Source organism: Streptopelia decaocto (assembly GCF_964273445.1).
Source record: "Streptopelia decaocto genome assembly, chromosome: 7".
Lineage (NCBI taxonomy): Eukaryota > Metazoa > Chordata > Aves > Columbiformes > Columbidae > Streptopelia > Streptopelia decaocto.
Genome location: NC_138661.1, coordinates 20579577 through 20605690, shown reverse-complemented (window position 1 = coordinate 20605690; position 26114 = coordinate 20579577). Strand labels below are relative to the sequence as shown.

The 26114-nt window shown below is 37.1% G+C and overlaps 1 long non-coding RNA gene across 1 annotated transcript in view; it reads right to left on the bottom strand.

The window, feature by feature from the left end:
* Positions 1 to 317: 317 nt before the first annotated feature.
* The window catches only part of LOC309442018, a 31331-nt gene continuing 5534 nt past the window's right edge, over positions 318 to 26114 (bottom strand). Inside the window, exons 2-6 of the long non-coding RNA XR_014184525.1 lie at positions 6125 to 6277; positions 5692 to 5807; positions 3858 to 3974; positions 1287 to 1446; positions 318 to 939 (exon numbers count right to left, since the gene is read on the bottom strand). This is a non-coding gene — a long non-coding RNA (uncharacterized lncRNA). The remainder of the gene's footprint in view (positions 940 to 1286; positions 1447 to 3857; positions 3975 to 5691; positions 5808 to 6124; positions 6278 to 26114) is intronic.

The window sequence follows — 26114 nt, the reverse complement described above, 5'->3', positions numbered from 1 at the left end:
TGTGGTAAATAGTAGCTAAGACTTTTCAGATGTAATGAGGTGAAACCTAATTTTCACACTTAGAACACCATATTTAGGGACAATAAAGTCAGTTTTGTTCCTCACATTTTGAAGATTTGTTCTTTTTCATTTTGTTTGCTTATTCAATTCCTTTTTGTACATACTGATAGGATTAGGTGTCCCCTGTTTTTATAAATCAGGGTAGTTGTGTATCAATCACCAGAAAAGGCAGATTTATGCTTATTAAGAATTTGAAGGAGACTGTATAATTAGCTGAAAAGCAGGAACAAAAGAGATAATTTCATTGCAGAGCAGAGCATAATAAAAATTCACTAACTTTTTTTATTAAAATATACATCTTCTGAATTGCTCCTTTAGAAGACTAGATGGTGAAATTTAAGTAACTGACTGAGGCCAGCAGGATAACAAAATAATATCAAGTTAAAACACCACAAAAACAATAAGAAGGGATTCTTTAATATTTCCAATAGAGTTGGTCCAAAAATAATAATAAAATTTCATTTTAAACACGGCCCAATATAAAATAAGCCTTACTTAATCTATTATCTGATTCTGACTGGTTTACTACTTTACTAGCTGTATCTTTAAAATAATTATATGTTTAAGTATCCTTACCAGCAGTATGTTCTTACCTGTAATCACTGTGAGTAGAATAGAAGTGGGAGTAAAATAAGATTTTCTGTCTTGTAAATAGATAGTTTGCCTTTTCACTATTATTTTTTTTTTACTTTAAGTCACAGCAACCTGACAAACAATTTTCTGACAATCAAAATATTTCGTTTTGCTGAATTTTGAATTTTTTTTCAGACTTTTTGTTCTCCGGTAAAAGAGTAACTTAGCTTGGTAGAACAAAAGTTATGTAGTCCTGTTTCTTGTCTTCAGTGCTGACCAAGGAAGATACCAGGGGAGTTGAGTCATCTACAGTACAATATAGAAACAGGGTTAATTTTATTAAGGATGTGCTTTCTTAGTATAATTTATCAACTTCCTCTGATCCACAGTTCAAGGCCTTCCTGAGTAGCAGGTTGTATCTTATGTTTATTAGCCTTTGATAGATTAATCTTCTCTGAGTCTGCTTAATGAGTTTAAATTTATGTAAATTTTTTGGCACTGGTAACACACTGTAGCAACAGGTTACACAGATTAATACTTTTTTGTGCAAAAAAAAATTGTTTGGTGTGAACCTACTATATGAAAACTTAATTTGATTTCTGTTGCTTCCGGTATTCAGAGAAGCAGTGAATAGTCATTGCATAGAAACATACCTTCTCCAAGTAAATAATGCTGCTTTGGATCTTGTAATTTCCTTCTTATTTGTGCCTTTTCTGTCTACAAATCTATTTGTATGCTCTTAATATAGGAGACATTTGTTCCTTTAATCAACCTCCTCTCATTTCAATGCGCCTTGACTTGGTTTACTGTATTCTATTTTAAGATAAGAAGACCAGAAATTAATTCAGTGTTGAATCTCTGAACACTCTACCAACATATACAGTAACACAATTATATTTTCCATTTCATACTCAGTTCCATTCCTAGTACTTCCTAAGTTTTGATTTATTTTTTTTCTTTTAAGCTTTTTTTAATGTTGGAACTTGACAAGATTAAATATGTTAACACTTGTAAAAGGCCTTCTTTTCTTTCTAGAGAGGAGTAAAGGAGGAATAATATTTGACATAAATTATTTCAAATTTAGATCTATAAGATCTTAAACTAAAAAAAGATACCCTGTTAAATGGAAATCTTGCTGTAGACAGTGTGATCAAAATGAGTAAGAACAACAAATGATGTAGATAATATATTTAGCTAATTTATTGAAAACAGTTGCAAAACAACTGCATAGTTACCTTCACAGAATCCTTCCATCACACTGGCATTTTCAGACTGTCTTTTCCTACCAACATTGTATTTGGATATATTTTTCAGCATCTGTGCTGTCTTTTCTTTTCTACCTAAACAAAGGAAAGCCTTCAATTCTCAGAAGAAGGTACAGTAAACAATAATAATAATAAGAAGAAAAAAATGAACTAAATAACTAAACAAATACATTAAATAAAAAATACTCTCCTGTCACATGCTGAATGCCTTTTGTGCTCTTCAGTCTCCCATTTTGGAGATTGGAACTGGATGAATTATTAGCTTGTGTCAACATTCCCATGTCTTTTCTGGGAAGAAACTATTTATCTCGTTATCTTGTTCTCTGTAGTGCTTGCTTGGCTCCTGGTCTGCCCTTCCCCACCGTGGAATTTGCACCACATGCCTGTGCAGAGGGGAGCAGCGCCTGGGCTGCCAAAGCTGCACACGTCACCCCTGCTTCCCGGCCATTGGCCTCTTCACACCCAAAAGCAAGAAGGAAGCATTGGACCTCTTGACTAATCGCCAGTGTGATTCCTATCTTTGAAACAACTTATGCTGTTAATCAGAATTTTTCCTTCAAAGACTTGTTCTACATTCTCTGACTCTGTGAAGCCTGTTTGCATGAATGATATTTGAAGATAACTGTCAATGGCCTTTTTAATTTTATTTGAACCATACATTTAGATGAAAAGAATAAAAATATTCTTCCATTAAAAAGAAAAGGAAATCGGTTAGCTGACACTTAAGAGTTTTATCAGGTCTTCAATGATCTGCAGAAAGTTAAATATTTGTTTTGCAAAGCAAATTCCACAGCACATTCATCACCACTGCTCAGCATTATGAGATATGATTTAGCATTGGGAGCACAAGACAGAAGTCAGGGTCTGGCACTCCACTGCAAATACAGATGCTGATTCTCTTTCTGACCTAGAAAATGTCACTTCAAGTCTTTCATCTAACAGATTTAAGTAGGATACAATTATTTTTACCTGTATCAAATGGAGCTTGTGAAAATCATGTGTTACCTGGTTATTATAAGGGTGTACAATGGGAGTGGAGGTGTACTATCTTTTCTCTCAGCCTCAGGATGTTTAGTCACGTTTGGTGGTGTGATATCAGAGAGCTGATAAACATGGTAAATGCTCGATATTGACTATTCTGCTCATCTGTCAATGGTTATTATGATTATTACCTTTGCAGCAAGGAGAACAGAACACATTTTAATATAAACTGCATTTTTGTTTTAACATATTAGCATAAACTAAGTTGCAGGTAGATGCTGCTGCTGAGGTGCTGACCTCAAGATGGATAGCTGCTTCCCTGTGCCTACCACTAGAGTACAGCCAGCATACCCCAGCTTTATCTGGCAAATGGACTAGATATATCTGCTTTAATATCACCTCTTTGGAAAGGGCCTCTGTAGTTGCTGGTCATTTAAGGTACAGGAAGGAGGAAGGAGGTAGGCGTACAGGCACGTGTGCATTCACACACACACACAGAGCTGCTGAAGGGGAGGGGTGCTTGAGTCCTGCGGAGACCGAGGTAGATATATCACTTGCACAGTCAGGGTTACCCTGTAAAATTGTTTTGCCTCTGTGATCTCCCTTTTGAGAGGGGAATTTCTAAATTAGGCCAATGAAGGCCTTAATAGCACAAACTGGTTTTTAATTCATAATTACACTGAAGCCTTAGCACACTATTCCAGTAGCATAAAGGACTATAAAATTAAAATAATTATATTTACAGCCACTGTAAGGCCTCTTTTTAATGTGAAAGTGACAGGCATGTTTACAAAGTACTTTGAAGGGAGCCTTGTTTTATAAATTGTGAAACATTATAATTTTTCAACTCACTATCTACTGAAGGTGTCTTCAGTCTTTCCTCTTTTTGTCGTGAGGAAAGGTTTGGCTGCAATCACTTTACACTTTTAGCTGACAGAACTATAAGACCTTGCCATCCACAACACTATCCCTACTAACCTGATGAGCATGCTGGGCAGGCTTGCTCCTGACAGATCCTTCCCAAAGGCTGTCAAACCTCTTGTCACTCACATATTTTGAAGTGTCGCAGCTCCAGCAGAGGGTGTAGAGGGGAAGCTGAAATGATACAAGACATGGGAATAAATTAGGAAAAGAAGGGTAAAAGAATGAATATGAGAAGGACTTTTCTAATGATACCACACAATAAACTACAGAATAATGATCCACAGAATGCTAAAACTCACTGGTAAATTAATTGGAAATGCTGTAACCATCACTTACACTTCAAGCATAGCTTTAACTTCCTTAGACCAGTTCTAAAATTCTTTAAGCAGTCATTAGTGCAGGTCTTGAAACTAATAAGATTTTTTTTTTTCTTTATGCCAGATAAAGAGCTATAAATTTTGCCTTTTGTGTCTGTATGATTCATTCTTGCAATGTCAAACTGAAGTCTTTAATGTTTGGGTTTGATAACCTACTGTATACAAGCAATTTATCAAAAGTGTTATTAAGTTAAAGGCTAGCTGATTACAAAAGATTTTTCTATTTGATTTACCAGAAGTGACAAAGTAACCAAACACACTTACTCTGATGTCTGCGATTCATCTATATGTCACTTTTATCTCAAAAAATTGAACAAGAGAGTGATAAATAGGTCAGACACCATGAGTTCTACTTTTCCATCTAAAGTTAAACCACAGTGTTGCATATGGAACAAAGAGTTGCTTATGCAAATCTCTGGCATGACAGACCTGAATCTCTTCTCACCAACATCACTGTAAATTAGAAGGTAGCCCAGTGAAGCCAGTTGTCACTATCAAAGAGCACAGAAAAAAAAGCCACTCCCAGACTCCTAGTTATGCAAAAAGCAAGGTGATCCTATTTAGAAACCTCACCCTGAAAGGAAATATGATACATGAAATTTCATTTTATTGGGAGAAAAGAACCCTGAGAACCCTGTCAAGGAAGGCTATAAATCTGGAAGTTGGAAACAGGAAGTAAGGGTCTCTGAGTCACCACGGTGCACTGGTTCACACCTTCTGAACTTATTTACATTGCTTACACAATGATATTCAACACCCAGAAGATTACATGCCCACAAATTCTTAGAAGTCTATGCAAAAAAAATCTATCAAGAGGGACCTGAGGTGCCTTAATTTACCAAGTCACTAAAATCCTAGACTGCACTTATGGGCTTGATACCCAGCCTTAAAAATCAGTCATGAATCTCATTAACCACCGGTGGAACTTTTTTCTGTTTCATGGGGCCAGTGCACCAAGGCATTAGATTTCCTTCGCCAGTGGCACACCTATTTACCATTTTGCAGGAGTTCTTCTTCCCTGTCTCAATTTAAAAGGTCCTGATACATATTTTTTGTCAAGCCTTGAAGCAAAATTAAAGGAAAAAAGAGCAAAATTCAGATGAGTGAGATGAGCGAACATATATGTCCTAAAAGTTTTATTAAGAAAACATATACTAAGATCATTTCCCTTCAGAAGATATGAAAGCTCTGATCTTGCCCTTGTTGTCATTGAAGTCAACAATCCACTAGAATAAAATTATGCCGTAAATTTCCCAGAACCTTATCCTGCCGTCCCACCAGTGCTACAATTGTGCTACAATTTATTTCAGGCAAGTTAATTCTTATTTCTGACCATGTTTAATTAAGAATTATGGCCACTGGTGGTGAAACTTAACGTGTTTTATCCACTAATTCATTAATGAGTTATCTCAAGGGAGAGAAGTTTAAGGCAAATTAAAGAGAAAACTGAGTCAGGACAATTGCACACACCCAGCTGTCCAGTGAAGAAATTCTTCTGAGTATAAACTGACCTGAATTGTATAAGTGGGTCAAAATTTCTTGGCTTAGAAGAGAGACGATACTTGCAGCATAAGATCACATGATCCACTCCCTGGGCAACAGGGATTTTCCTAGGAAATCCATGTCCCTGCAGAGATTGAATGACAGTGAAAAAACAGATAACTGTCAGAAGTCATACTTTTAAATAACTGTAAAAACTCTCTCTACTCTATTTTTTTGTGAGCCATAATCTACCACATTTTTGTAATCACAATTATGAAATTACAAATGTATTAGTTACTAAATATTTGAGCTAACATCTAATGCATGCTATCACAGTTCATGAGGGTGATCCCTAGAAGACCGTTTCTGATGTCTCAGTTGGAGATCACCATGGGCATAGCAGTTATGAAATGACAGAGTTTTCTGTTCTTGGAGAAGAAGGGTGGTCAACAGAACTTCTACCTTGGACTTCTGAAGGACAGACTTTGATCTGTTCAGGAGGCTGGTTGGCAGAGTCCCTTGGGAGGCAGTCCTGAAGGGCAAAGGAGTCCAGGAAGGCTGGTTGCTCTTCAAGGAGGAAATCTTAGAGGCGCGGGAGAAGTCTGTCCCTGTGTGCTGGAAGACAAGCCGTCATGGAAGAAGACCGACCTGGCTGAATAGAGAGCTGCAGCTGGAACTGGGGAATAAAAGGAGAATTTATAACCTTTGGAAGAAGGGTAGGATACTCAAGAGGACTACAAGGATGCAGGGAAGTGATGCAGGAAGAAAATTAGAAGGGCCAAAGCCCAACTAGAGCTGAATCTGGCTACTGATGCAAAAGGTAAAAAAAATCTTTCTATAAATACATTAGCAACATAAGAAGGGCTAAGGAAAATCTCCACCTCTGGTGGATGTGGGAACACAGTGACAAAGGATAAGGGAAAGGCTGAGGTATTGAATCCCAGAATCACAGAATGTTAGGGATCGGAAGGGACCTTGAAAGATCATCTAGTCCAATCCCCCTGTTGGAGCAGGAACACCTAGATGAGGTTACACAGGAAAGTGTCCAGGCAGGTTTTGAATGTCTCCAGAGAAGGAGACACCACAACCCCCCTGGGCAGTCCGTTCCAGTGTTCTGTCACCCTCATTGTGAAGAAGTTTCTTCTCGTATTTAAGTATGTCTTCTTCGCCTCAGTCTTTAATAGTAAGAACAGTTATGCCCCAAGTACTCAGCCCCCTGAGCCAGAAGACAGGGATGGAGAGCAGAATGAAGCCCAAATAATCCAAGGGGAAATGGTAAGCAACCTGCTTCACCACTTAGACACCCACAAGTCTATGGAGCCAGATGGGATCCATCCAAGGGTACTGAGGGAACTGGCAGAAGTGCTCAACAAACCACTTTCAATTATTTATCAGCAGTCCTGGCTAACCGGAAAAATGTCAGTTGACTGGAAGCTGGCAAATGTGACGTCCACCTACAGGAAGGGCTGACTGACTCGCTTATTCCTAAGGATGCAAGCTACTGGATTGGCTTAATGAAGTTATTCTTAAGACAACAGTTTTTTTACTGTAGAAACACAGACATTCAAACTTCAGTCTTAAGTCCCACAATGTAGACCAAAGAAAAGCAAAATACCACCTTAGAATCATGCAGTAATTTAGGATAGAGAGGTCATCCAGAGGTCATATTCACCCGCTCAAAGGAGGGTGAATATCTAAGTTAGATTCAGTTAGATTCAGTTAGATTCAGTTTGAAAGACTGAGTTGTGCAGGATCCTATCCAGCTTCATCCAGTGCGCAGTACAACCAAAGAGCAGCTCCTCCACCACTCTCTGTTTGTTGTGAAACCAGTGCCCTCACAGGGAGCAAGCAACTGACCTAAGTGGAAGGATTTGCCTGTGGTTTCATACATGCCTGGATCCTTCATCAAAAGTGCTTTGATGGAGCTTGATTTTTTCTTTTCATTCCATTTAATAAAACAATGCAGATGGAGCACTCCAGACAATGAAATATTACTCTTCTGCATGCCCAAGTGAAAGATACTCCATGGAATTTTTAGTGAATTGTGCTAATGCATATAGAAAATGCATCGTTTTTGAGAACTATGTCACATCTTTCAAACAGATATTACAGATGAGGAAAAAGGAGCTGCAGAGCACTCTGGGACTCTGTCTAGGAACTGTGCTCTGCTTAATAATTCAGGGTCTTCCTTTTTTGATTGAGATACCAGATACAAAAAGGAAGTTTCAGTAAGTTCATAAATGGTCTGGGCCCAAGCCCAAAATATAACCATCAAAATCTTACAAAGGGAAAAAGATGGACAGGATGAAATTCAGCTTATGACAGGTCCATTGACTATTTCACTTTGTTTGAAACACCAACTCTTCCTGTCTTCCATTAAAGATCTCAATGAGCATTTCTACTCCAAGACACGTTCATGAGTTCTCCCTTTCTGTGGGACAGTTAGCTATTCCCGACCAATGAGACCAGATCTTAAAAAGACTTCTCTTCCTGGCTTGCTGTGACTCTTGTCTAGGCATTTCCTAATCCATTATTTCAATACACTTTTAATAATATCAATATCTACCTTTACAGCTGAAGTTGAATACAGATGGTGAGGTGTAACATTAATACTACTGTCATGGATTGTTTTTCTCATTCTGTAATATAAAATGTAAATTTGTTTAATGAATACAGTAGCAAAAACCTGACCTAGCAGAGACCTGTCAGTGATGAGGGAATGTCCTGTTTTAAATGCAGGTAGCATCATAAAATCAGGAATAACTGTGCTTAATATAAAGATCGAGAGGATATAAATGATTCATGAATCAATCAGAGAGGTTGTAGCTTGAGTTTTTCACAGATTCATATGCCATTTGTATCTGTTTTTGTTCTGCATTAGATATCTTTATCTGCTATTTTTAATTCTTCTTGGTTGGGAAAACTGCTCACTCAAATGTCATATGCTTCAAAAGCCAAATATAGATATGAATTTCTTTGGATTTTAGACATATGTATGGTGTTAAAATTCACAGTGATGCATGTTAGGGAAAGATCCTGTTCTCATTTCACACTTCTGACAATCTGGAGCACCTCTTTCTACTTCAGTGAAGATATTAATAGATACAATCATTCAATCATAGCGGAATGTAGGTCCTTGACTTTCATCTGGCTTTGCAAACTACTGAAGGTGTATTTTTCTTCACCCCAAAAATATGCATCCCATGAACAAAAACATTGCACATCAGTCTGCCCTTTAAAACAGAAGAGTACAGATAAAAGTTTGGGATTATGTCATTGTATAAACCTCAGGGGTCAGATTTTATGAAATATTTCAACTCAATGTGAACTAGCTTAGAAAGGTGAGATATCTTTGGAAATTCCACTAGCAACCTATCTGCTTTTTAAGACAACAATATAGTCAATAAGCAACTACACAATAAACATCTACAAATAGCTATGCCTCCCCTTTCTAAAAAAAAAATCCTAGCTTGAACAAGCAGGTGAATTTGGCTAAAGTTGCATATTTTACACATAGGTAGGAACTGCTTAGATATAAGGCTAATGTTTGAAGAAAATGCCTCATTTACTCATGCAAAAGCTATTAAGGCTTCTAAAAAGCAGAAAGTGAATTAATATACTCAAAACCTTGTTGTCTTTAAATTACATAGCATTGGTAGCTGCTTAAAGACAGTTAAACAGGTTTATATTTCTTCCCATGTCTGGTACCAATGGTGACAAATTTGGTGAAAAAATATGTTGAAGGTGTTTATTAAAAGTGTGGGGAGATGAAGGTGCTGGCAAATAGATTTTAATTTTGTTTGATGAATTCTAGTATCCTCACATTTAACTGCCTAAAGTTTGTCAAACAACAAAAAAATCCACTACAATTTAGATATAATTTCAGCCCAAATTTTCCCAAGAAAACTGATGAAATGAAACAGGAGAAAGATAAAGAGGAAAGACTGATTCTAGGTAACAAATTATTTATGAAGTATTTTTGGGGACTTTGTCTTACAAGAGTTCACAGTCTGAATCCACTTCCTGAACTCCTATCTTTGTCTGTGCCAAGGTGGATTTATATCTCCAGTGACTGCATTAAAAAAAATCCGGCATTCTGGCTTATTTTCTGTCTTTTGCCATGATAATTTTGAATCCTAGGGGCACAATGTGGTGTCCCCAAGTATTCTATAAAAAGCAAAAATGCAGAAAGACAAGGGAATATAAAAGCTTCTCCTTGTACACTCAGGAGAACCATGGCAAGAAAAGTATCTCCTTGGGCCAGTGCCATTATCCTAGCTTTGCAGCTGACACCAAAATAGTACAGTAACTGGAGACACATAAATATCATAGATAATTATATTCCCTTCCGTTAATTCCAAAACATCTGTGCATGAGACCACAGCCATAGTCAGACTTTTCAAATGTCAGTGATGCTGGTAAATCAACACTTACACACATGCCACCGCTATGATGGGCTCCCAGGTCAGCCAGGGCTACCCCTGCAAGTGGCCCTGATCTCACTCTGTTCCTAGTAGTTCTTCTTATCACAGCCAGAGAAAAAGCTCCTGTGGGGACAGTGTGCTGGTTCCTCGGGTGCATTTACACACACAAACTCTTTCTAGTGCCTTGTTGGTTCATAGAAAATTGTTTCATTGACATTCGTTATAACTTTTTGTTTTGCTGAGTCAGTTTTCCTTAAAATCAAGATTTGCTCACACGAACATCAGCAGTTTCTCCAAGTGACCTCATACTCATTATCCTCTTTGGGCATTTTCTATGCAAGCTAGCAGGCCTATTGAGAGTAGGTTTTCTTATTGCAGTTTAGTTATCTGCTTACAGTTTAGCTGTAGAAAAAAACAAAAACAAAAACATATTGCACAAGAAAGTTAGAGTTCTTATGAAGGCTTAACTCTTCCTGTATAAAAAGTTTAAATATACCTGTATATTGCACTGATTTACTTCGCAAAGTTTACATAGAGACTATACCTATATGAATACCTTTATCATCTTGTATGTTAAAATAGATAACTACAGCACTATAGTGACTTGGTAAAGGTTTTCTATAAAAATGTGGCATTTAAAAATAAATAAATAAATAAATAAATAAATAAATATGATAAAAAGAAAGCCAATGTTAATTCTTTGTGCAAGAACTACACTTGCTGAAACATTTTTTGGCCAGAACAAATGTATCTCATTTTGCCAGCACAGCAAAAACTAGATAGATCTTCCTGTTTTGCTTTTCACACTTTATCTGACATATGCTGCAAAACTTTCCAGAGGAGTCCAGGCCAAAGTCTTCCCAGAGTCTTAACTAGGATAGTTTAAATCTCTTTTACTCTTCTTTCTTCTCTTTTCTCCCCACATATGTTCATTATGCCTCCAATTAATTTTAAACTTGAGTCTTTTTCATGTTTAACTGTGTTCTTAGGGTATTTTGACCAGGACTGGGTGTTTTTTGTTTGTTTGTTTTGTTATTTGTTTCATTGGTGGTTCGGGGTTCTTTGAGGTTTTTTTTAATTATTAAATTGGTGTATTACAGGCAGAGTTTTTGAAGGCAGTAGAACTGGAGATTAATAGATTTATGGTTCTTTATTCTGCAGGAATTGCCTCTGTACTGGTAATGCTTGAACAGACATGTTTCAAGTGGAAGAATTCTGGGAGCTGACAAGGCTTTACATAGCTCACTTGGCAAAAGAGCAACTTAACCACAGGGTAAGAGTGTGAAATTACAGCAATGTGGTAGCTGCCAGGTGCATGTTCTTATCCCACAGAAAACATGATGGATCATACCTCTTACCTGCCAGTTTGTCAAACAAGGCACAGGGACACAACGTGCAGTGTGCATTTGATGTAAAAATCTTCTGATAGAAGGCAGAGCAAGCACCTTAGGTGAGAAAATCTTCAGTCATTACAAGTAACTACAAAACTGCTGGGTTTGCAGCAAATTATGAAGAAGAATGTGAACCAGAGCCTTTGCATGCTTATTTATAAACCTCATACTCACTCCTCAGCACACAACTTCTATCACACTTTTTACATGTAATCAGCAACATTGGCCCAGAAAGTCTCACAGGAGCTTAAGCAGGCAAATGCAAACATGTTTACTCAGGCTTGCAGAGGTGTAGCAAGAAAACCAGCTGAGTATTAGAAAGTGCTCATTAGAAGTCTATTCCTTCCTGTAAGTAATACCTTCTCACTCTTCCAGCTCCTCCATGTGTAAATCACATCAATTTACACTCCATTTCCCTGACTTATACTCTAGTAAGTGAGTGTAAGTAGGTCTTAAAGAGCCTAACTGAGCATAAAGGACTCTAAATTACACACTTTATGCATCACCTCTGAACTTAGCTCATAGGTTTTAAACAAAGGCAGAGTAATAAATCAATACCTTGGAGGAGGGAGGACGTTAAATGTATGTCAGTTTTAGGTTGTTGAGGTTATCACTGTATTACATCAAAACTAATAAAAGACTCCTGCCTTTTTACTTGAAACATAATTGTACTCAAATTGACACATGTGTAACATTATTTAAGCAATTATTTAAGCAAGTCGAAAAAATAGAAAAACATGAAGACACTAAACAAATCTGGGCTAGGGTTGTTTGTCCGGGTTTTTTTTCCCTATTTCAGTTCTGATCTGGCCCTGAAAAGTTTCAGAGAAATGCATGTTACTTTCTGTTTTGGACCATGTGCTGAAATCTCTACTGTTAAACTTCATTTTGATTCACTGTCAGTTTTACAATGGAATGTGCATTTAAGTGAATTGCTGGTGAGGTTTGTGGCAAAGCTACCAAACTATGAATAGCATCTCAGAGTCAGTAAAATACTATTTAGACAGAGTGGAATCTATTTATTATCAGATGACTTACTCTTGAGGTCAATTATTGCTGCAAACATTTAATTAAATGGTTATGTAAATTTGATGAGCCTACTCAGTAAAAGCAAGGCCTGTTCTGCGCTTTGAAAAGGTGAATAACAGAACTGTCCCTCCATCCTTCCAGTTAAAATTAATTGGTCTCTTGGAAGTCAAGTTATAGAAAATATGCGAAATCCTTCATTCATATTACCCAGGATATTATCTCTATTAACTTCAAAATCTACTGGGGATGAGGGTTCTTAAAGCAGAATAAAAGAAAAATGTGATTTGCTTTACTAATGGCAAAAAATCCTGAGGGTTATATTTTGCTAAGGAGGGTTTTTTGGTTGGTTTTTGTTTGTTTGTTTGTTTGTTTTTTTCTTTTACCACCACCACTCCTGAGCTTGGAGGAGGGTATCTTTAAGGTATGATCTGGAGCTGGAAATGAAATAGTAGTTAAGCTGAGAAACCAGTTATTATTAGTGCTCTGCCTCCACAGTTTAAAAACCAGATTCTGGTACTCATGAGAATTGGGAATTGCATCACCCCGTGACTTCCTCCCTGATAACAAATTAATTAGATGCCAAGTGCTAAATGCTGGATTCAATGCATTCAAAGGGACACTTATGAAAACAAAAGAGTTTGGCATCTGAATAGCCTGTGTTCCCTTTTGGAAACATTTGTTTATTTTAAGACTTCAAAATAATGACAATCTGTAGAATGTAACACTCACATTTTACAGCTTGTATTTCCTCACAAAGATCTTTTCTTTCCATTTTAATATAATTCATTCTTAGAAATTATAATTACAGACCAAGCTCACCCTGACAGTACCACACTGTACAGCTATGAAAATTAAAATACTTGCTTTTATGCCTTTGCTGAACCAGAGATTTTCTTGAAATCCCTTTATTGAAAGCCTACCTGATATTATGAACCCCACACTCTTTCAGTCTTCATTCAGACAATGTTTTTAGTGAAATAAGGACATTTTCTGGTGTCATAATACAGCCCATCAGTTTACCCTTAGTTCAAATCACTTCAGCTGGTCAGAATTAAGAACACTTTGTAGAGAGACTGTCAGTCTCAGAACCAGAAAGACCCAATGAACTACCTGAATTCTTGAAATACAAAGGTTGCATATGTATCTGTCCTGTTTAGTATCTCTAACAATAATGTGAAGGAGGTGATGAAGTGCTCTTTCTTCAAGTTTGCAGGTGACACCAAGAAAGGGGAGAACAGTAAGTATAGTTGAGGGTGGAGGGACCCAGACCTTTTGAAGGAATGGGGCCAACAGGAGCCTTATCAAATTCAGCAAAGACACATGTAAAGTCCTGCACATGGGAAGCAGAGCCTCTTGCAGTGTTATGGGCTGGGAATGGACTGTTTGTGGGTAGTTCTGCTGAGAAGTTCCTGGAGGTCGTAGTGGGCAGCAAGCTGAGTGTGAGCCAGCAGCATGCACCTGCAACAGCAAGGGCCAACTGCATCCTGAGCTGTAGGAACAGGAGGAAATCAAGTGTTTATTCCCACTCATTAGACCACTACAAGACTACCTTGTCCAGTTTTGGCCCACTCCATACAGTAAAGACATTGCTCAAGAGGAGTGAGTACTGGAGTGGACATCAACATAATTGGGGGCTGGATAGCTTCCCCTGTGAAAAGCATTTGAGGGACCAGGGCTTGTTCACCCCAGAGAAGAAGGTCACCTCTGGGTCATCTAACATCTACATGGAAGGAGTTGAGAAGACAGAGCCATCCTCTTCACAATGATGTGTGGTGGGAAGATGAGACACAAGAAGCATAAACTGAAAGAAGAGCGGTTCACATGATATATAGAAAAACTTCTTCCCCACGAGAGCAGTCAAGATTAAATAGGTTGCCCAGAGAAGTTGTACAGTCTCCATCTTTGGATGGTTTCAAGGTCTGATAGGATAAAGCCCTGAGGAACTTCATCTAATGATGAGTTGACCATGCTTCCAGCAATGTGTTGAACTGGAGTAAAGCAGCATTGTAGTAACAGTGGAAAGGAAGCACCTGGAAGAGATGTCCTGAGTGTCAGATTGTCTCATTAAGGATTTTTTCCTGAATGCCCATATACCTCTCTAGAACTCTCTAGGTACTACTAGAGTTATTATGCATTATTCTGAATAAACTCTACCTTTTCCTCTTCTGATTCATGCTAAGTTCCCACCAAGGAAAATAAGCTATTCCAGTCATAGCATATTTTGGAGTGACTATGTCAAAAGCGTTTGTGGCAGCCAGGCTGTACATACGGTCATGTACTTCTTAATATCTCTGTCCATCAGAAACATGTTTTCACAAATCTTTGTGGCCTTCGGTCTCAAGTCACTGACTCACTGAATTTTCATTAAGTATACCTCTTTCTCTCTGGGTATGTTGCATGGGTTTTTTTGGTTGGTTGATTGTTTTTTGTTGCTTGTATTTTATTTTTTAACTGTGAGCTATCTTAAAATTTTGTTTATCTTAACTAAGTAAGCAAATTGAATTAAAGCCTTGCTTATGGCTTCCCAGCCCATTTCTTTTCCATTAGAATTAAAGGAGACATTCTTTAGGAGGTTGGATAATAATTGCTGAAAAATCCTACCAAGCATCATGAGTGTCCCAGGTAAATATACACAGGAAACTAATTTCTATGAAGTTTTATTACTATGAAAGTTTTATTGGGATGCTTTAAGAAATGCATTTTATTCACTCAATAGGCCAGATAACTTTCTCTGAAAGCATTATTCTACATTGTGTAAATAAATACATATCCAGCCACATAATTATATTCCTCTATTTGCCCATATTTTACAGTTTTTAAAATTCTATTTACTCTTCAGCTGTAAGTCAAGCATACCTATGAAAAACAATACTAAACCTAACTATTGCTACAAACCTCCAGAAATGTGCATAAAGTTCCAGTGGGTACACAATCAATCACTGGATCTGCTGAGATCACAGCAGCAACTTATTCATAATCCAATTTTTTGCTTACCAGTGCAAAAAATATTGGCATGCTGCACTCATCTGCATGTTTTTATAAGATCTAAAACCTAATACAGTTGCTATCAATGTAAACCCTTATCTGAGATGTGAAGTATGCAAAACATCTGCCATCTACTTTGTAACAGGTATAACTGAAACTGAGGATTAAATTGGTGAGAACAATTCCTGCTTACTTTACCAAAATCTAGAATGGGGGGCCCGGGTTTAGCCATTCCTGAGAAAACATAAGACCTTTGCAACATCATTTTTAAGGCTTTTCCAGCTTTTAAGAGATTATATCATCAATCGCTGTGAAAATAAGTACTGCTTTTATGATAGAAACAAAACACAGGGGAAAAGCAAGCAAGCAGACTGATGTCACTTTTAAGACTTGATGGTTTGGAGCCTACAGAAAACTCAAAGTTTTTGAGATTTCAACACAGCAAGGCATTTACTACTCGCCATGATGACTCGTGATTTGTATGGATTCTTTTGAAAGACTAAAGTCCATGAAGATTTACCTTCAGCTAATCATTGTCTTCTGAGAAGATAGGAGAGGTGGATTTTCCATCACAATACCAAAAGACTCCTTCCCCACACAGAATTCAGTGATTCACCACAGAGGAAGATATCAAGTAAATACTCTGTGATTCACACGGGCTCAAAAAGGTCATTGCTCTTTCACCACTGGGCAGCTGGGTTTGGGACTGGTAAAAGACTGACATATAATTCAACAGTTTCCACTAACCTGAGAGGGAGACAGTCCTGTGGCGCTGGGATGCCTTCACAAAGCACTAACACCAGGTAAGTAGTGGAAAAGAGCCTTCTGCCATGTTTAGCTGATGTAGGACACATGCCAGGAAATGCTCTTTCCTCTTCTTAGCACTTCCAAAATCATCTCCCAGATGTACAAGCTGTGCAGGGTGTGAAGGGAAAGTGTCTGATTTTTTATTAGGATGCTGCAGATTTGATTAATGTAAATGCACTAGGATAATACAGAGAGACAAGTTGTTGAATTTGGCTTAAAGATTGTTCCAATATAGGCGGATCCCTGCCTATACAAATATAATCATTTGTGTATACATGTATTTGTACACTATGGATGAAGATCCCCACCTATGATAGAAAGAACAAATGAAAAATTATTTTCACAAAATATTGCATTGCAGAAGGTAATAAAACAAACAACCTTAATTTGCTTTTAACACTGAAAAGTGATTGGTTTGTCCTGTTGTACATCCAAACAAAAAGGAAACAATAAAATGGCAGGCTGCTGATTAACAACACACCAAATCTAAAGGAATATGAAACCACTTTCAGATATCTACTGCTCCAAAATTTTCCTCCATCCCTACCTAGTGCTTTTTAGTTTTCATGTCTTTGATTTTCCTTTCAGCCTTCCTCTCACATACCCACTGAAGATTGCACAACTGGTGTAAGTTATGAATTGTTCCCTGCATCTTTTTCTTTAGGGGATTCATTTTAGTAATGTCTTTCAAATCAAGAGTGGTGCCACTAGCCGTCTTGTCACTCTTTCACCCTGGACAGAGAAGCTGATGAGAAGAGAGGTCACAGACATGCAGAAAATGCAATATAAGACTGCAGTTGTCCCTGGTATAGCAGGGAGATATATTTGGGAGGCAGGAAAAAGAAAATTTAAAAAGTGAGAACATGTCATTTCTACAAGATATACATATCTATGGGGCATGGCCATTTCATCTCCCATTTCACATTGTCTTCAGCTGTGGGCAAGTTGGGGCAAAGTTACAAGTCACTAGCATTTCCTATCTGTCCTGAGGGGTCAAAAATGGTTGTATGAAATACAGGAGCATAGATTAACTGGGGCATTTTCCCTGACTCTTTTCCATTTTCTTTTTTAAGTTATAACAGCACAGTCACTCGTACTTATTACATTGCACTTAGTGATTTAGGGCTTGAGATTCTGGGGTAAGACAACAGGAAGTTAAGAAATGAAAAGGCAGGCGAAATAAGGTAGAGAAAAAGAGTACAAGATGAGAAAAGAAGGCAGCGTGAGAAGAGTTATGTCCTTCAAAGCAACAAATAAGTCAAAGTTAAGAACTAATAGTAATAAATAGTTAATTCACAGCATAGCTTAACATAGATTAATAAAATAACAACCTCAATTACACAACTGGCAGCAGTGGAGCAGTCAATCTGTTGGCAGAAAACAAGTGAAAGCTAGCAAAGGTGATTAAATGGCAGCAAAGAAGAGTCAGTCCAAAGTCTTGAATGTGCTATAGAATTTAGCAAGTCAAATCAAATGGCAGGAACAAGCAAGCTGAGAAATGGCTGGACAAAAAAATGACAAAATTTGAGACAGGGCAGCAGAAAAGCAAAGGAAGTCATAAGTATAGTCCTTTTTGTGGCCCTGAGGAGAATTTGGCTGGGAAATGGCTGGGAAAATGGAGGACCTGGATGCTGCAATTGGAGATGAGTTTTTCACTGGCTACTTAGGCAAAACGAGAACCTTGTTCCATGCCCATTGTGTGACCAGCTGTTTCTACTGGTAGTTGAGAAGTTTCTCCAGAGCCATGTTACACTCTTTGCTGATGAAGATCAGGAAATACACTAAAAATAGAATTCCTCAATTTTTCAAACATGGATAGCTGCCAGCAGTCTTGGAGAACTACCTATTTCTTGATTGTTTTTTGAGAATGAATGGCAGTATTGATTACAGGTGATGCATTCTGCTGTTTTGGATGGAAAAAGAGAAAGTGGCAGCTGGGATGTGTGGGTGGGTGATGCTGTAGTTGACAAGGAACTAGTAACTAACAAAAAAGTGGAAAAGAGGAAAAAATATTTCATTACTTAAGAGAGTTAAGGAGCTGAGTCCATTTTACTTGTGAAAAGAAGGTTCATATGTCATTTGATCACCATTTATAAGTAGTTGCATGAAGAAATACATATAATCAGTAGGAGGGACCAATGGCTGAAAATTCAAGACAGACAAGCTCAAGTGTATAATTAGGATTGAAGACAATTAACCATCATGATGGATTGTCAAGATTTTGGTTATCTTTTTAAGCTATATGTTCTTTCTCAGGTAAAATTTCCTACTGTAATATAAACATTTTAAAATCAAATTAGGCATACTCTAGCAATGTTAATAGACCCTTAGATTATTACATTGCTACTTTAAAAATAATACTCATTAAATATTGCTTTGCTTAATTTCATGGTATAGATATGTAAGTATATAAAGTACTTCTGTTGTTTACAAAATTAAATTAACTTAAACCAGTGTATGAAAAGTTAGGAAGGCTAATGAAGTGTTTTTCACTATGATGGCTTCTGTTCTTTTTAATGCTATTTAACAGTTTGCACACACTATCAGAAATTTCTGGTTTAGTGAAAGTAGAAAAAAGAATTACAGAGAGATATGAAAGTAAGCTGAGCCTCAGTGGATTTCTTGTGGCATGTTACTATTTCTAGTCTAAAGAATTACTAATCACTAAATAGTGTTTTGTTCATCTGAACTTAAGTAAATAAAGTTCCTAGGCCTCTGAAACCAGCCTACATGATGCAATGACACCACAGTTAGATCTGCCTGATTCTCTGTTAAAACCAAAAACGAAGAAACAAATCCATGCACATTAATGTTTTCCTTTTTTATAAACCACCGTAGTTTCATTTATACTAATGCACTTCAATTAAGAATCTGAGCCATAAAGTATAGCCATAAAGTATATACTATTTTATCCTTCTACAGGAACTTTCTTTCTGATAACCTTCACTTACTCATGAGAAGGATTTCCTTGTGAAGGAAATGATGCTCATTTGTCCCATTTTACATGTAAGGAATACAGTATCTGTACAGCCCACAATTAATGTTTTTGACACTTATTTCTTTCAGAGTAAGCCTTTGAAATCTTATTTCTTCATCTAAGTTGCAAATCACCTCTTGGGACCTATCTTTGCCAGGTATTGCATATATGTGGAAAGACAGCTTTGCTTATAACATGAATTCTTCAAAATAAGATGTAATGAATGATGAAACAGCTACCTAGGAGGAAAAAGATCTCAAAGACAAGCATAAGCAGTTACATGAGAAGAAAAAAACTAAGGAAATATTTTAATTAAATAAAAGTAAACCATGATGCATAATAAAACCAAGAAGGAATGAAAAACATCAGTAAGAGTCCTTACCCTCTCCTGGACACCAATCTAGTCATTATCAGCTGACAATTGTACATCACAAAAGATATTACTTACAACAAGGAATGTGGAGTGCTTTTGAGCTTTAGTCTATGTCAAGGACAGTGTCCAGAGCATAAAAGATAGACTAGGAAAAAGTGTGTAAACAGTTGTGGGGTATAACAGATCCGTAATCCTGAGATTTACCCCACCTTGCTTTGGCACATTGGTCTTGTAGATAAACATTAGTGTTTAAAGAGTATAAACATTTGCTAAATGTGGAAAAAAGTATGACCGATATTTCTGGGTTGAAAATGCTAGAAGGTTACAAACACAGCTGGTAATTAAAACAATTAAAAGCAGAAAGCAGTTAGCAATCAGTAATGGATGGTCGAGGAGTAAATAATGAGGAAGAATGCAGACAAGTGCAGAAAGACATATAGAGCATTCAAAATGCTAACAGATGACAGACAGTTCAATGCAGGTGAATGAAATGTAATTAGGACTTTGATGAGCCTTCATGGCACAAGACTATTCTTTCTTTGAGATAAAATATGACAAATACAGATGAAAACAGATTAAAAATTTGGGAGAAAAGTCACTGTGCATCATGATGACTGATAAGAAACAGAAAGAAGAAAGACAAATCAAGGTATTTAATGAGTCTTAATAGCCCAGTCATGTATGTCTGTGGATTAGTATGTTCATGCTTCATAAAATATGAGCATTTAGAAAAACAGTGAGAACCAAAAGGGAGTTTCTTCATGTAATGTTAAATACAAGGTATCTGTTCGAGCACTTAGCTAGAAAAAGATCATAAATTGTAACTTGATCATAAAATGTAACTTCAAAAATTGACTAGGTGGTTTATGGATTTTTTGCACATTTCTCTAAAGTGTCAAACAATGGCATGGCCAGAAGTAGCAGGGTGTTGGCATAGCTGTACCAGTTCTGTAATTCATAGCATCAAAGGTTGTACAATCAGTGTGATCTGACTCAGCTGACTCAGTAGAGTTTGTCCTGCAAAAGCAGAAGACAGTTTTTGTCCATTTATCTCTCAGAAGTATAGAACTCCAGATTTGTAATAGTAACCAAATCCATAGGAAGCAATTTCATGCCTTCTCTCTTAATACAGCTACAGAAGAGATATACCCAAAGGATTTACTCACATGTCTCCAAGGTCAGATTTCCTAGGAAATGATAGATTTCTTAATATTATCCCCTGCCAATCTAGAATAAGCCTAGCTAGGTCAAATCAATTCTATGAGAGCATAAGTTAACTGACAGTAGACTGGGCCCTGAGGATATGGGCAACAAAGAGTGCACCAGTACTGCAATGCATTCCTTAGCTAAGATACCACATGGCACAAACATAATTCAGTATTTCTGGACAGTTTAGAATATGGAAAGAAAAAAAAAAGCAAAACAAACAATCTGAAACATGTAAATGCAACCATAGCAATAACAAGAAGTGAGGTAAAACCAGAACTGCTTGCTCTAATCCTTTCTCAATCACACAACTGAAAATCGTGAGACTCAATACCTGCATTTCTAGCGGAAATCACGATGGTAATCTACAATATTATGTAGAAATCTAAAACAATATTGATTAGGAATTTCTTTTTTCCAATAATTATCTTTTTCTGTTACTTTGTATTTGTTGGTTGATGGGGACATTGTTTTTTTAGCTTTTTATCCAGTTTGAGAATTTGCATTCTTTATCGTGAGAGACTTTTTTTTTTTTCTTTTTTTTCTTTTAAATTAGAGCTGTGACTATTGACTCATTTGCAGTGGGGGATCAAGCTGGGATGGTTAAAATTGTTGCCTTCCCTAGTTGTCTGCTCATCTCTTTCCTCATCTCACTCAACAGGAAAAGATTTCTTAGACTGGCAGCAACTCGTGATAGTTACCAGTTTACAGCCTAGCATAAAAAAGGAAGCTGAAAATTGACTCTGGTCAGTCCTAGTACATCTTTTGCTGTCAACTGCAGTGGTTCGAGACTATATCTCAGTAATAACTGCTGCAAAAAAAAAAGCACCTGCATGGGCACAGCAAAGAGCTTGGAGCAATAATTGCTTAAACCAGCTTAGTTTTTATGTAACTGCAGAAGTCTGAGAGTCTCAAGCAATTGTTTTACTCTAGAAGTTAGCTCTGTCAAATTATTATCAGTTATAAGGAAAATCATAATGCCATTTTTCAAAATAGTAATAGGGCCTCTCCTCTATGGGACTGTCCAATCTCATGTACAGCAACAAGAAAGACTATGAAAAGTGAGGCACTGATACTATCTTCAATGAGCTTAAAACCTTTCTCACACATAGATGAAATATCACATTTTCAAATATTTCATGTAATAGATTATCCAGTATGGATTGGTAATATCTGTCATCTGCAAAAAGAGATGAAGCTTGTTTGTGAGCTTATGAAACAGCCCTTCAGAGAGTTATTGTTACATATTAATGAAGTATTACATGTGTTTAGTAAGCCAAGTGTGCAGTTGCTGGTGCTTAATATCATAAATGTCAAAATCCTGGGGCCACCCATAGGTCCTGACAGGGTCCATCGTCCCCTGGGAGCCCCCACACACCCTCTGCTCTGGTGCAGGGGCTCCATATCAGCTTGGGGCTGGCACCCAGACCTCGTGTGATCAACCCTGGAAGTGCCCAGGTCTCCAGTCCTGCCTTCTGGATGGACCTTGGACATATGTGATAGCCTTCTTTCCAGTTCTGTCTCCAGTCCTGCCTGGATCCTGAGCCTCACTCCTCACACTGCTGTGTCTGGGACTGTTAACGGATCCTGTCCTGAACACCCGGCTCTGCCCACTCTACCTCCCTGATGCAGGACTGGCTGAGGTCCACTCTTGGCTTCCAGCTCATCCTCCTTTTTGGAGAAGCCTTGCTTTTGCTGTTCCTTGACAACATGTCCAGTAATAAACCAGTAATCATGAGAATGCCCAGACTGGGCATTCAATAGCCAATGAGTCAGAAATCAGAGAAATCCACAAACAATGACAAAGGAAGTATATAGTAAGTTTATTTTTTTTTCAATAGTCATTAAGGCAAATTTTGTTGGGCAAATGCACAAAACAAACTTCAATGATCTTCCTGTAGTGAAAACCCAGCTTGTCTCTGAGCTTGCAGAAATCTGTTCCTCTGCTGAACAAATGCTGACAACCATGCAAATGTTTCAAAAATAAAATGGATGAGTCAAATCCTGAAAACTCTCCTCTCCCTAACTCATTTTATTTGGACTCACTAAAAGTCACCAATAAACTATTATACATACAAGCTGCTTCATTCTCTTCAGGGAGGATTTCACTGCCTTCTCTACTGCTACCAAAAGAATAACTTAACTTCCTAGCATTCTTTTTGCCTGAGGCACAGACAGGAAGATCATTTTATGAGGCAAGTAAAAAGTTCATTTTATCCTGGGGGTATATTCCTGACTCTTCTTCATAACTACTCCACCTAGAACATTTCATGTGTGTTGTGTTTAATTAAATAAACCCATGGCTGATTTCAAGTGAAATTTATCACCACCAAGTAAGCAAGAATTTATCACCACCAAAAATTAACTGAAGAAAAAACTCAGTGTGAATTGAGGAAGGCTCTGTTTGAGTCAAAAGCAAAGAAGCAGCAGACCAAAATTTAGTGTGGGAATTAAATGACAAAAAAAATCTACTGGTACTAGTGACTAAATATTCTTCATAGCATCAATGTAGTAGGTAGCCTCACACCTTTGAGGAGTGCATTTCTGCTTCCACACAACACACATCCCTCATTAAAGCAAATCCCTTCTCTTTCTCTGCCAGGAGGCCATGATTACCTGGATGGCTGCTGAACCTTTCACTGGTTCAATAGATCTCATGAGACATCTTTGTTCCTTCTAACTACATTTCCCCTAAGTCTAAAAGGCTCTGTGTTCCTATTGATAAATAGATTATTGAAGTGGTATAAGCTCTCTTCTACTCATCTTAAGAAAAATTTAGGACTGAACAAAATTAAGCTGGTTCCTTATGTTTTGAAACTGGTGAAGAATTTTTGACTGCTGTGACAACCCTCCTATCCCCCTCAGCCTATAAATCTGTGATGTGGGTGCTTTGCAGTGCTGAAGATCAAGACAAATGGTTTCACAAGATATTTTCACTGTCTCAAAATCCTCTCAAAGACCTGAAAGCTTGCTGCCAACTTATCAGGATTCAAAAGAGATACCATCTGCCTAGTCATTCTGTTTTTTGGGTTTTTTTTCTTTCCTTCAGGTGATCAGTCTGTACCATGGTGACATGCTTTTCTAACCTATAGTAATAGTCCCTGGAAAGAGGACCCTCTGGCATAGCAGCATGTAAACATTATTCTCATTTATTTCTGAGTTTGGAGGTGTAATCATGTAGCCTCTGATACTCAACCTTGATGGTCAGGGTAATGGCTTTATACCTTCTTCTTTAGGTAACTGAAAACAATTTTTATTTTCACTTATCTCTTTTGCAACAAAATAAATAAACATGAAGGTTTAGAAAAGGCTTCACAAAATGGCATTACCTCTTTATCATAAACAAGGGATTAGTCCAGAAAAAAACAAAAATCAATAAATTTAAATAGAAAATCTACATTCTCCTTTGTATCCTGTTACATATAATTAGCTTATTCTGGAATTGAAAGAGGCTTAACAAGAGCTGTCAGATAGAGCTTAAAGTTTTTTAAAACATTGCAGAACAAAGTTCACTAGTCTTGCGCAAAATGCTGCATGGAAATTGAGCTGCTATAAAGCTATAAGAGCTATGCTATGAGCCCTGGGGTCTATATTATAAATTGCAAGGTGGTTTTTTTTTCATGTTATCTCTTTAAATAATATAGAGATAATTTGACCAGGCTAATTGTTTTAAAAATATTTTATCCTGTCCAGCTTTTCTAAATCCTCATAATCCTAAAATCTTTCCATTCATGTTTATTGAGGTGAAAGAAAACTGGATCCTCTTAGATTATTTAGAAGAACTTTTCCACAAATCCCCTTGAAAACACAAGAAGCGATAGAAATGGACTTGACAGAAACAGAAGTGAAGGAATGATTTTAGCTTCCTGAACCTGTGGATAAGAAAGTACAAATGAATCTGATTATTTTAATCAGTAGAAAATTAGCATGAGTGAGGCCTTGAGCTCCGTTAGCAGATAGGGCAAATGGCCTTCCCATCAGAAAGTGATGCTTTCTTCTAGAGTAGATTGATAGTCTGCCTTCTAGCCGCCTCCACTTAGAATAAAAGAAGAACAAGGAATTCATAAGGGGCCATTTAATGAATGCTGTGTGACTTTCACTGAGGTGGTGTTTCAGTTCTATATAGTGCAGCTGAAGTATGTTTGATAGAAGTGTGTAGATTCTTTTTCCAGAAATTTAGAAGTTCAGTGACAGAACCAAAGATGGAAGATATTCCTTTATTTTAAAAGATGAAAAGGACCTGAATGATTTTGCTTAGAAAATATCAAAGAAACAATTTATATGGGCCATTTGTATGTTAGTTGCAAAGTTTTACTTATGCCTTCCACTCCCACCATGGTAAATAGCTATATATTTTTTTTTAATGTGTGTTGATTTCAGACAGTTTCTCTTATCATCATTCTATTTTTCCCCTACATTTTGCACACATTAAAAACACCAAAGAACCAATGCATAACAATGTTTAATGACTGCCGGATTCTTATGTCTGATTTAGCCATTTCAATTACCTAAATTTCATCAGATGCAATTAATTGTTGGCTGGATTAAGCTATATTTGTGCAATTGTTTTCAGCATGAAAACTCAGATGAGCAATCAGCAATTTCTGCATAGAATTTTGTCTTCCCTACAGACTTTTACTTAAAATGAGATGGTACGATACATAATTAGTCATAGTTTACTTTGGTCAAAAATGTGATCAGAAAGATATGCTTTTTATTGTTTCAACTGCAATAAAATGTTCCAGTTCAGCTTCCTGTCTTACCTATTTATCCACCTATTTCCAGCATTTCTAGTGAATGGCATCTGAGTAGATCTATTTTAATTTGAACCAAATTTGACGTGAGTCTCTAAAGTTTTCAGAAGAGAAGGGAAAAAAAATGCAACAGATTTGACTTGCTTATTTCCTGGTTTTATTGGAAATCAACTTGACAAAGAGGATGCAAACAAACAAACAAACAAACAAACAAACAAAAAACCACTTTGGAACATCCTCCTCAGTCTTAAAGATTAAAAAAAGAAAAATCTATAAGATTCCCAGATTCCTGTGTCTCCTGGGACAAAGCAGTGAAGGATAACCTAAGGCAATCCATAGAAATAGTTTATCACGATACTGTCAAAAGCTAAATGCAGAAATCCCTTTCAGTGAAGAAGGGAGAACCTCTACTAGGTCAAGACTATGAAGTGCAACAACTGAAGGCACTAAGCATACTATTACAAGGTGATATCTAATAACATATACAAGTCCAAAAAAGAAGGTAA